Raw genomic sequence first — 9715 nt, 5'->3', positions numbered from 1 at the left:
GCCACAGTCACAGCTAATTTGAGTCAGAGAAAGTTAAAACACTGTCAAAATATAAATGCTTCCTTCAGCTGATTCATTAGTTTGCATATCATAACAAGGACTTTGTGTTCTTGGGTAAGGTTAGTGCCTTGAGGACATACTGCAGATGTGTGCATTCACAGTCCGAATTTCTGTAATTTGTTATGCAAACATCAATTCTTTTTAAATATTGTAAGAATAGAGACTTTTATTGCAGCTAACAATCACCAGCATTAAAGATAGGTTCTCTTGTGAGGCCACTTTCTAGAACAATGGAGGACACTATATTCTAAACAGATGTTTACCAGTTAATGAATGTGATATTTCTCGTTAGAAGAGGTTTAATTTGCAAACGAATGTTGAAACAGCGAGCAAGTGAACTCAGCAAGGCCTGCCCCACATCAGAAGGCCTGATGTATTTTGACACGTTAACTTCTTTCCCCTCAAGGAAACTGTGAGCTTTAAAAATCCTCAACAACCTAACAGCAGGAAAATCTGAGGCTGACTTTTAGTTTTACTTTCCCTTTTTTTTTATTGTATGGGTGTAGTTTAAAGGTACAAAGTGAGAACAAAAACAGCAACTGAGGGCTGGATTTTGGCAGGCCTTAGGAAGGGATGAAATTTTGGATTACTGACCTCAAAAAGGTAGCCATGGCAGTTCCCCACAGCCAGGGCAACATCAGACTGTGCTTGGTATTAAGCAAAATGGCTTTGGGGGTAGACTTCTCTGTGTTATTTTATCTGGCTATCTCACTGTTTGATTTTTGTTTACCTGAGCATTTTACCTGAACTCTGCTCCTGCCTCTGCTTTGAGGCATGCCTGGAGAGGCTTCTTCAGCTTTTTCTGTAGGCAGCTGCCTGGTATTTGGTGTCGGGGTAGCAGGATGGACCAGCAGACACCGTCCTTGCTCTCTGTCCAGCGTGTAGGGCTTCCAGATGATCACAGGAGCATGAAGTGCCATTGGTCCATGGGGGTCCTGAGCTTGTCTCCCAGCCCACGTGAGGAGGAGAATTGAGACAGTTTGGTTCTCCCCAGGATTAAAATCGTGTCATTTGGTGCTGTGCACCTCAACCTGACTGAACAGCCCTGACTAAGCACCCCAAGGGCAAGATCCGGATGCTGTAGGCAATACTAGTTTTGTAGGCTTTGTTCAGAGAGTGTCCAGGCCTCCAGATGATTTGCCAGGGAAATAAAAAGAACCTGCAGGGACTGCCAGGGTTTCTGCTTTCAGGATAGCCAAGCCTATAATGCCAGATGCTTGCTGCCTTGCTCTATTAATGCTGACAGATATAAGCACAATTAGCTGAGGAGGGAGAAATGGTGGAGGCCAAGAGACCATACTCCCAGGCCTGACCCATGTAATCGCTTTCTGTTTCCCCTTTTATTCCGTGGCCTTGTGGATAATGACATAGCATTTCCTTCTGCAGGAAAGCAGGATGCATGGGAAACAGAGGCACTGCATAAGCAGATGCAGGAAGGGTCTTGCCGGGAGTCTGCTGGGAGCCCAGCATTAATGGCAGATCTGAAGATGTAACAAGAAGACTATGGGGATGCTTTAAGAGGCCACAGAGTGAGGGTGGGCCAGGCTTCCCAGCCTCGAGAGCCACAAGCAGGGCAACCCCTCATGGTACAGACCAGTTTCCCACACGGAAATGAGGGATTTGCTTCATACTGGTATTTTAAGGATAAATGCAATGTGACATGCTCGTATTTCATGGTAACAGGGACGATTTATGCAGCAGAACAGATGAGCACATTCCACAGACAGGAGCATTCTGCCGCATTTATAACTTTTGATAGCAACTTCTTTATCAGCAACCATTGTCCTAGTGAAAAAATCCATTTAGTTTTGTGTGTCAGCAGAGTTAGGAAGAAGCACACTCTGATCCACCCATTCACCTGAAAGCCTACCTACATCCAGTGTAAGTAATCTGTAGAGGACATTTTTTTTTTTAAAGAAGGATGCATTTTTCACTATTTCTGTCTCCTGTTTCCTGGAAGCACAACTGATGAAGTTGGCCCAAATTCCGTGCTTCTGCGAGCACTTGTAGGCTGCCTGCCATCTCTGCTGCCTGCTGGACTCTGGGCCTGATGCAGCACCAGGCTGGCTGGTGATATACACAGCTTGTCTGGGCTGCAGTGGTCCTCCTGCAGCAGCTTCTGCAGACAGCAAGGGCTGGAACATGACGGCCAGCTGGCCTTTTCACTTCAGGTTGGACCACTAAGTGGATGCAGTGATATGTGCACCTACATGTTCATATCCTTACTGATGAACTTAGCTGTGTTTAGGAATTGATTTTCACTCCCATTTCCATGAAAACTTTGTGAAATTGCACTTCCTCTTAAAAAATTTTCAGACCGCTTTGGTTAACATAGGAGACAAATTTTTCATTAAGTCAATTTTAAATCTCATTTGCATGAGTGATTTGAAAGACAAAGAAAAGGGGCAGAAGGCAACACTGAATCTAGTGACTAAAGAACTCTACTTGAGGCTGGTTAACTAGCTCATTCAATAATGTCCTAATTAGCAAGGACAGGCAGACAAAATGATATCCTTAACATAGGAGTTAACCAAAAGGCTGGTTTTCTGAAACTCTGCGTCTAAGTGCAAGAAAAGTAGAGAGTCCTAATACATGTGAATAAAAGGAAGACTTTATGTACTTCTTTTTCAAACTAAAGCATATGCTCAAACAGCTATTCTTTTTCACAGTGAGTGATTACTGAGATCCTTTCCATGCTGGATGTCTCAAAAAATGTGAGGGCTTCCTGGACACAGCGGACAGATGCAGTGCAGCCGTGCACCTCTGGGAAGACTGATTCTACACTGACCAGGAGTGCATGAGAGTTTGATCCTTACTGATTTCACCCAGAGGCACCTTCCCCTGCAGCAGCAAAGCTGGCTCAGCACAGAGACACTTCTGGCACTGAGACACTTCTTCAGTGATAGATCCCTGTTTTTCCAAAACACCGAACAGCTGCTTTCTCTGCTGAAGAAGTTTTTGTTTTGCAGTGCAGATTCCTGAGATCCGGGATCAGGCAACCATGGGACTTGGGGGTGTCTCAGTTTGCAAACCACATCTCAAAAAGAGGTAACAGTTGCTTCCCACTGGATTCACCCCTCTTCTCCTTCCCCCAAGATATAAACATCCAGGGAACACATCATAAGCTACTGGAAATGACTTCAAAATACCAGACCAGGCCAGCTGTGAGGCTGTGTGTTCAACAGGCAGGCTACAGCACTAAGCAGCTGATTCAGAAATAAATCTCCATGTACAAGTCAGCCAGCCACATGCTGAGACAGAGGCAGGGCTGTAAGGTAAACACAGCTCAGCACTCTTAGGTACAGGATGGAAAAAAACACACCGTCTTCTTTTGTCCTTAAAATGCAGGTTCCCAATTTGTTCCTTCCTGTGGGAAGTGAGGGTTATACTCTAATGTACTGTAACAGGTCCAACCTATAGGCAACTAATGACAATGAAAAGACAATTTTCCTCTGACTAAGAAAATACTGTCTCGTGCATCTCCCTGAAATTGCATTGTCAAAGGGACACAAGCTGTCGTTAACACACGGTCATGTCATTCAAGAAGGGTCTGATGGGCCTGATACAAAACCCACCAAAGTCCTTCCTATTAATGCAAGACTTTACCTTTAGAAAAACGCTTACTGCAGCATTTTGACCCCTCTCTTTATTTTTATAAGGCAAGGCAGAGTATGATTGTCTTTCAGTTAATGATGTGGCAGGGGGTGACTTTTTGCTAGGTTTAAGAGACTTCTTTTAAGCTGCAGCCTTTAAGATCCACCTGGACAAGCAATAATTAAAGGGAATAGCAAATTAAATGCATTAGGAAGGGGAAATGATTTACTAACCAGGGGGAGAAATAATTTATTAGAAAAGAAAACTTTTCCTCTAAGCCGAGAGAGTCACATTACCTCTTTCACAAATCACTGGCTCTAGCTTTTCCTCCTCCACAGAAAGCTGCCCACCCCTGAAGTCTGCGGCTGTTTCTTTCCCCGGGGCACCGCTGCCATACACACGGGGCCCATCCTGACATGCGCCTTCATTGCCCTGCAGAACTATTTTGGGACAGGGTGGAGGGATGGAGAAGAGAGCTGGGGGGAGCTTATATTCTATCGACGGGAATAACAACAGACACCTCGTTACGGCTGGCTTAGAGTGAGGGCTCCCAGGAGCCTCCTGTTTAGGAACAGAGCCAAAAATGTTCGGCTTAAGCCAATCGGCTGAAATTGAAATGCAAGAAGTTGCAAATCAAGCGGGAGTCAGGCTGCTGGACTTTTCCATCTCACAACCAAGCAAGAGCAATATTAAAGTCATCCCAATGAGTGTTTATTTCTCTAGAAACATTCCTATGGAACTTATTATTGATTCTTGGCATCGTAGCTATATGGGAGACCCTAGTGTCCATGACAATTAAAAAAAAACCATGTTTATTAAAATTCAGTCACAGTGGCACAACACAATGTGCAATTATAAACACAAAACAGATGCAACGCCATCTTCCCTATAGTCAGCGAAGATTGCAATCTGCAAACCATGGAAATTTGTGTCCTTGATTTAATGGTTTAAAATGCAGGAAAGCTGTTTACATTCACTGTCAAAATGTTTGCATTACATATGCTCACTGCCCCTGTAGTGGAAATATTTTTCCACTAACATTGCAGAATAAGCACAAAATGAAGATGCACCCCTCTTGGTAACAAAGTGCTGGCATAATGCAGTTTTCACCTCTGCTAAAACATTTGTTAATGACTCATCACACTGTGCTATTTCTTCCCTTTACCTTGGATCAGCCTCTTGAGAAATCATTTAGTATTATGCACCCATTTTCTATTCCTCACTAATCAGATAGCCTTTTGCGCAAGACTACAGACACCGCTTCCATGTCTTGAAAGTATTAGTTAGCAATGTAGATTTTTTTTGATGTCCACTACAGCACTTCTCCATTATTGCAAACTTGAGATTACACAGCTGAATTTGGAAAACATGTAGGTACCTTCCATGACACGTGTTTAGGATCAAGTAGTTAAGCTGGATATTTTAAATTCTGCCTCCAGTTTAAAAGGTACAGTGATGAATTTCAAGTGCCTGTACCCTTAAACCTGAAGGGATTTAGGAATATAAGTCTCACGGAGAGACAGCAGCATTTTTTAAAATCAGTGAACATACATTGCAGACATAAAACATTTTGTTACCAGAAAGTCTCTTAAACACATATCTAAATGCCTAGACACGGTGTTAGTAATGCTTAAGTTAATTGCTATGAAAATCAGAGTTTCTCATGTTTGCAAAAATTCATTTAATTTACATTAGCACTGTACAGACTTGCCTATCTTTTCTCCTGCTTTGCTCAGTTTCCATAGGAGTATTCCCACGATTAAGCACGCGTACAGTCCCAAAATCAAGGTCAAAGTATTTTATACTGTCTGTAGAGCACCATTCAGACACTCTGATTACATGGCTGATCACAAAAAAATTAATTCTACAGGTAAGAAACTTGCATACCAGTACAGCACAAAAGGTGGGTATATTCCTTCTAAAGTATACGTAGTTTGTTTGTTTTTGTTAACTAGAAAACTTTTGTTTAACAGGAATTGCTGATATGTTTTTTTCATCTTATGCAACTAAATTGAATGTATGAAATACATAGCAATGATGAAATCTTGTGCAAGAGTTTTCCGCTGTTAAGCCTTATCAAGAAAAATGTATTATTTAGCCGAATGCACACTGTGAAAGATTCTTGCAGTTCTGTTTACTTAGCTTTTTTTACTGTGTGGTTTCTTTGCTTTTAAAGAAACAGAAGATGACTTATATCTGAGCATGTCAAGTGAATTTTGTGGCTATTTTGGCTGCACTAAAGGCTTCTTCTCTTGACTATGTAAAAAAGTTTGTTGTCAAGAATATTTACTAGCATATTCTCAAGCCGCCTTCCTACCGGCAGCCAGCATCTGTTAACAACAATTTGCCTTTGGTTAAATACAAAAACAAGCAAACAGTAATTTTTCCTGGTTAAGGCAAATACTACTTGACTGGAAGAATCTTTCCCCACCTGGTTCAATTAGGAGGCTGCAAAGGCAGAGTTTTCTGTCTGCAGCTCAGAAAGCTTGCATGTAAAAAGTTCAGAGGCTCGTCTACACTGCAACAACTCGGAGTTACAGCATGCATAAAATGTTTTTTTCCCCATCAGTCAAAGCGTGAGATGGCTGGGATATGTGAATGGTTGCTATCCACACGCGGACAGCAACATGGATTTCTTCCATAACTCTGCTTAATAGGAATGAATCAGGCTTTCTGTCTTTACAACTGGGCATCCACACTGTATGTTTTCACTGTGAACAGATTCAGCTAACAGCTCTAATCTGTTCCTTGCGGGATAGAACAGAATATTTTGGAGACTTGGATACTCCGTTTCTGAAGGTGTCTAAACAATGTTCAAACACATGTACGTTCAAAAATGTATTTTCTGCCTGTCTGCTGATGCTCACGTTACATGGAGATGCCACGCATGTATTGAAACAAACGTGACTCATATTTGAAATGCACGTACACTCAGAGGAACGTATTTTAATGTACTAAAAATGCACTCCCCAGAGACAAATATACTGAAATAGCTCTTCAGCTGCTCGGAATACATGTCCCACCACACCAGACTCAGCAACTCTCTCTCCTGACTGCATTACGACACTGATGATGGAGCAGACCCTGGTGTTTCCAGAGTCTGTCTTTCTCTCATATTAAATCATTTAATCTTTCTGAAAAAGAACATTTATTTATTTATTTATTTGTTTGTTTTGGGGGGTGGAGGGGTGGGGGAGATTCTCTTTCAGAATTATCTTTTCTACTATTGAGATGTCATAAATTACAATACAAGCCTGGGATTACTATGTGAGACTAGTTTTAAGCTACTCACTTTCTGACAGAACATGAACAGCCCCCTTCATGCAGTGTATGCCTAATTTTTATTTGAGGCATTTGTTTTCTGAAAGCTCGTTCTCTTAAATATTGGAAGATGCAAGGAGACAGTAAAAGAGTGTGGGTAATGTCTAAAGAGATCTGAACAAAATGTCTAAGATGAAAGCTACTTTGTTTGCTGTTTTGTTGTGATTTCAAAACTTAAGAATAGGGTCACTAATTCTGCAGCCCTTCAAGCACTCTCAGGGTGATTTATGGTTTTGTGCTGAAACGCTATAGCAAACTTAATGGTTTTGCATGGTTGAAGCATGAAATTAGGTGGAACCTGAGTGTTTCCACTGGGTGTAGGTTTGAGTTTGGGAGAGTTTTGGAGTCCAACATATCAGCCAAATAGTTAAATTCTGAAGCATATACTTGCAGGAAAGCTTAGCAAAAAAAAAATAAATCTAATTAATGCTTTTCTGCAAGTGCTACAAACTCAATGACATCAAAATGCAGACTGACTCATACCAGTTTTATATAATTGACCATTCTAAAAGGAATGCAAGAAAAGTCAAAGGCATTTCGTCTCAACAATTTCTTAAAGGAATACTTTGAATTTTCTTGCTCAAAATGTCATTTCTTTCTGAGAGGACTGAAATCAAATGCCCTTTTCCCATTTAAAATTGAGCAAAACAGTTCACTCTGTCTCAGCTTGTTTGTTTGTTTGCTTGCCAGTTATCCTGACCTAGGTCCAGGAGTCAGGATCTTCTCGCCTCAGGACAATGCAGAAGTCATGTCTACTCCTTCTGGATCATGGAGCTCTGCATTCCTTGTGTTATAGTGACGTGGAAACTATCTCAATCTTGTTATTGTCAACAGTCAGATAGGTAGGGGACATTCCTTATGGCGAGATTTGTGAGTTCAAGCCGTGTCTGACCTAAAACCCAGTTTCCTGTTCCCTATGTCCTGTAGTCCCTTGTACCAAAGGCTACCACTGTCTCCTCCAGTTTAGGTGCATGAAACTTGGAGACTTTGAAGTTTTGAATGCTAGTCATACAGAAATATGAAACTGCAGGCTGCAAACTGCGTCCTAAATCCAAAGAAGAGGAGGGTTTGAGAAGGTTTCTAGGCAGCCCAGAAACCTTCCCACTCCCTGGCTGGAGCCAATTGTCAGCTGTGAATCCTACGAAGATCCTAGGGCAGTACTTGCTGTGGGGTGCTGCAACGCTGACTCTAGTAATAGGTGAGACCTGTTAATTTGGGCTTTGGCTCTCAGGTTGCTCTCAGTCTTTACTTAAGCACAAAGTCTTTTAGAGCCCTCATCTGGAGTTCTGGTTACGTAAGGAACTGAGGATTTGGCCTATAATTTATCTGTGCCAAGCAAATCCCTAGAGCAAACAAAATCCTACCATCCAAGCTAGTCAGTCTCATGAAGCTGTATGCTCATTTTGTATCCTTCCCCCTTCCCATAGTTCTCAAGTACTACAAGACTTGGTGAGAAACAAAAATTCTCGGGGCTACCAAACTCAACTGAATTTCCCTGGCAATTTCACATAAATCCATTTTCCCAGTTGCAAAGGTCTATGATATGTACCTACTTGTACACCCCTGAAGGCTTTCTGGACAGACAAACCAAGGTCATGCGGACAGGGTTTGCGTGCTGTCTTTTTCCCTCTGTCATTGTTGGCTGAGATGAAAAAGATTCCTTTCAGGTCTCCACCTCAGCAGTCTCCTCAAAACTCCAATTGCAAAACTCTGTAATAGGAACACCATAATTTTTCCTCCTCTGGCATTTGAGTTTATGTATGGTCAGTGCTGCATTTCTTACCATACCAAAATATGCAATCCTCATGTACAATAATGGAGAGAAATATTTATGAATTTCATATCTTAAATTAATACATTAATAAATAAAATAATCCATTTGTAGTGCTCAACCAGATTTGATGGAGAATGTTTTTTATCCTGTAACACAATTTTTGTTTAGTCTTAATATTAAAGCTTGCTAGAACCCTTGAGTTTACTGAGTCCTGAGTATAATTTAACTCTATCCTTAATCATGACTCACTGATTCAATATATGAGGAAGCAGGCCCTCAAAATAAAAATTCTCTACCTTTTCTCACTTCAGAAATGTTTAAATTGACATAAGCATTTCAGCATTTTACAGGACAGAATCCAGGGATTACAAAAAGTAGTTCATGGATAGCCAGAAAAGGTAGAGGGTACATGTGTTTTTAAAAGTAAGAGTCAAAAAAAAAAAAGAGGGGAAAAAAAAAAGCTTATGTGTAAAGCTTTAACTGTATCTATTTACTTGATGGCTCCCCTGTAAGTGTCTTTCTTTACACTCTACATAGCAACAACCTAAGCATTCTCCCTTCCTTCAACATGGTATCCAAGTGACAAGAAAAACTACAGAATTAATAAAAATATAGCAGGGATCAGATTTAAGTGCCTCACTTGTCTCAGCTGAAATCATTTCCTTCCACTGCACAGAGTGGTTTTGATGGGAGAACTTTGCTCTAATGAAGGTAGAAACAATATCAGAAAGGAAATAAAGAAAAATTGACTAATGTGACATTTGAGCATCATATTTAAAAGCAGTGATGTGAACTATTGATCTCACCTGCTAATAGAAACTATAAATTCCTTCCAAAACAGTATTTCTGAAAAAAAAAAAAAAAAATCTTCCTTTCTTTCCAGTTATCTTGCTGAAATGGTCATTGCAAGGATAAATTGATCTCAGCCTAAAGCAAATTCATGTGTGCGGTGGGATTTGACAACCA

The sequence above is a fragment of the Cygnus olor genome, chromosome 2, assembly GCF_009769625.2.
Source record: "Cygnus olor isolate bCygOlo1 chromosome 2, bCygOlo1.pri.v2, whole genome shotgun sequence".
Taxonomy (NCBI): Eukaryota; Metazoa; Chordata; class Aves; order Anseriformes; family Anatidae; genus Cygnus; species Cygnus olor.
Note: the sequence above shows the minus strand (reverse complement) of the source record.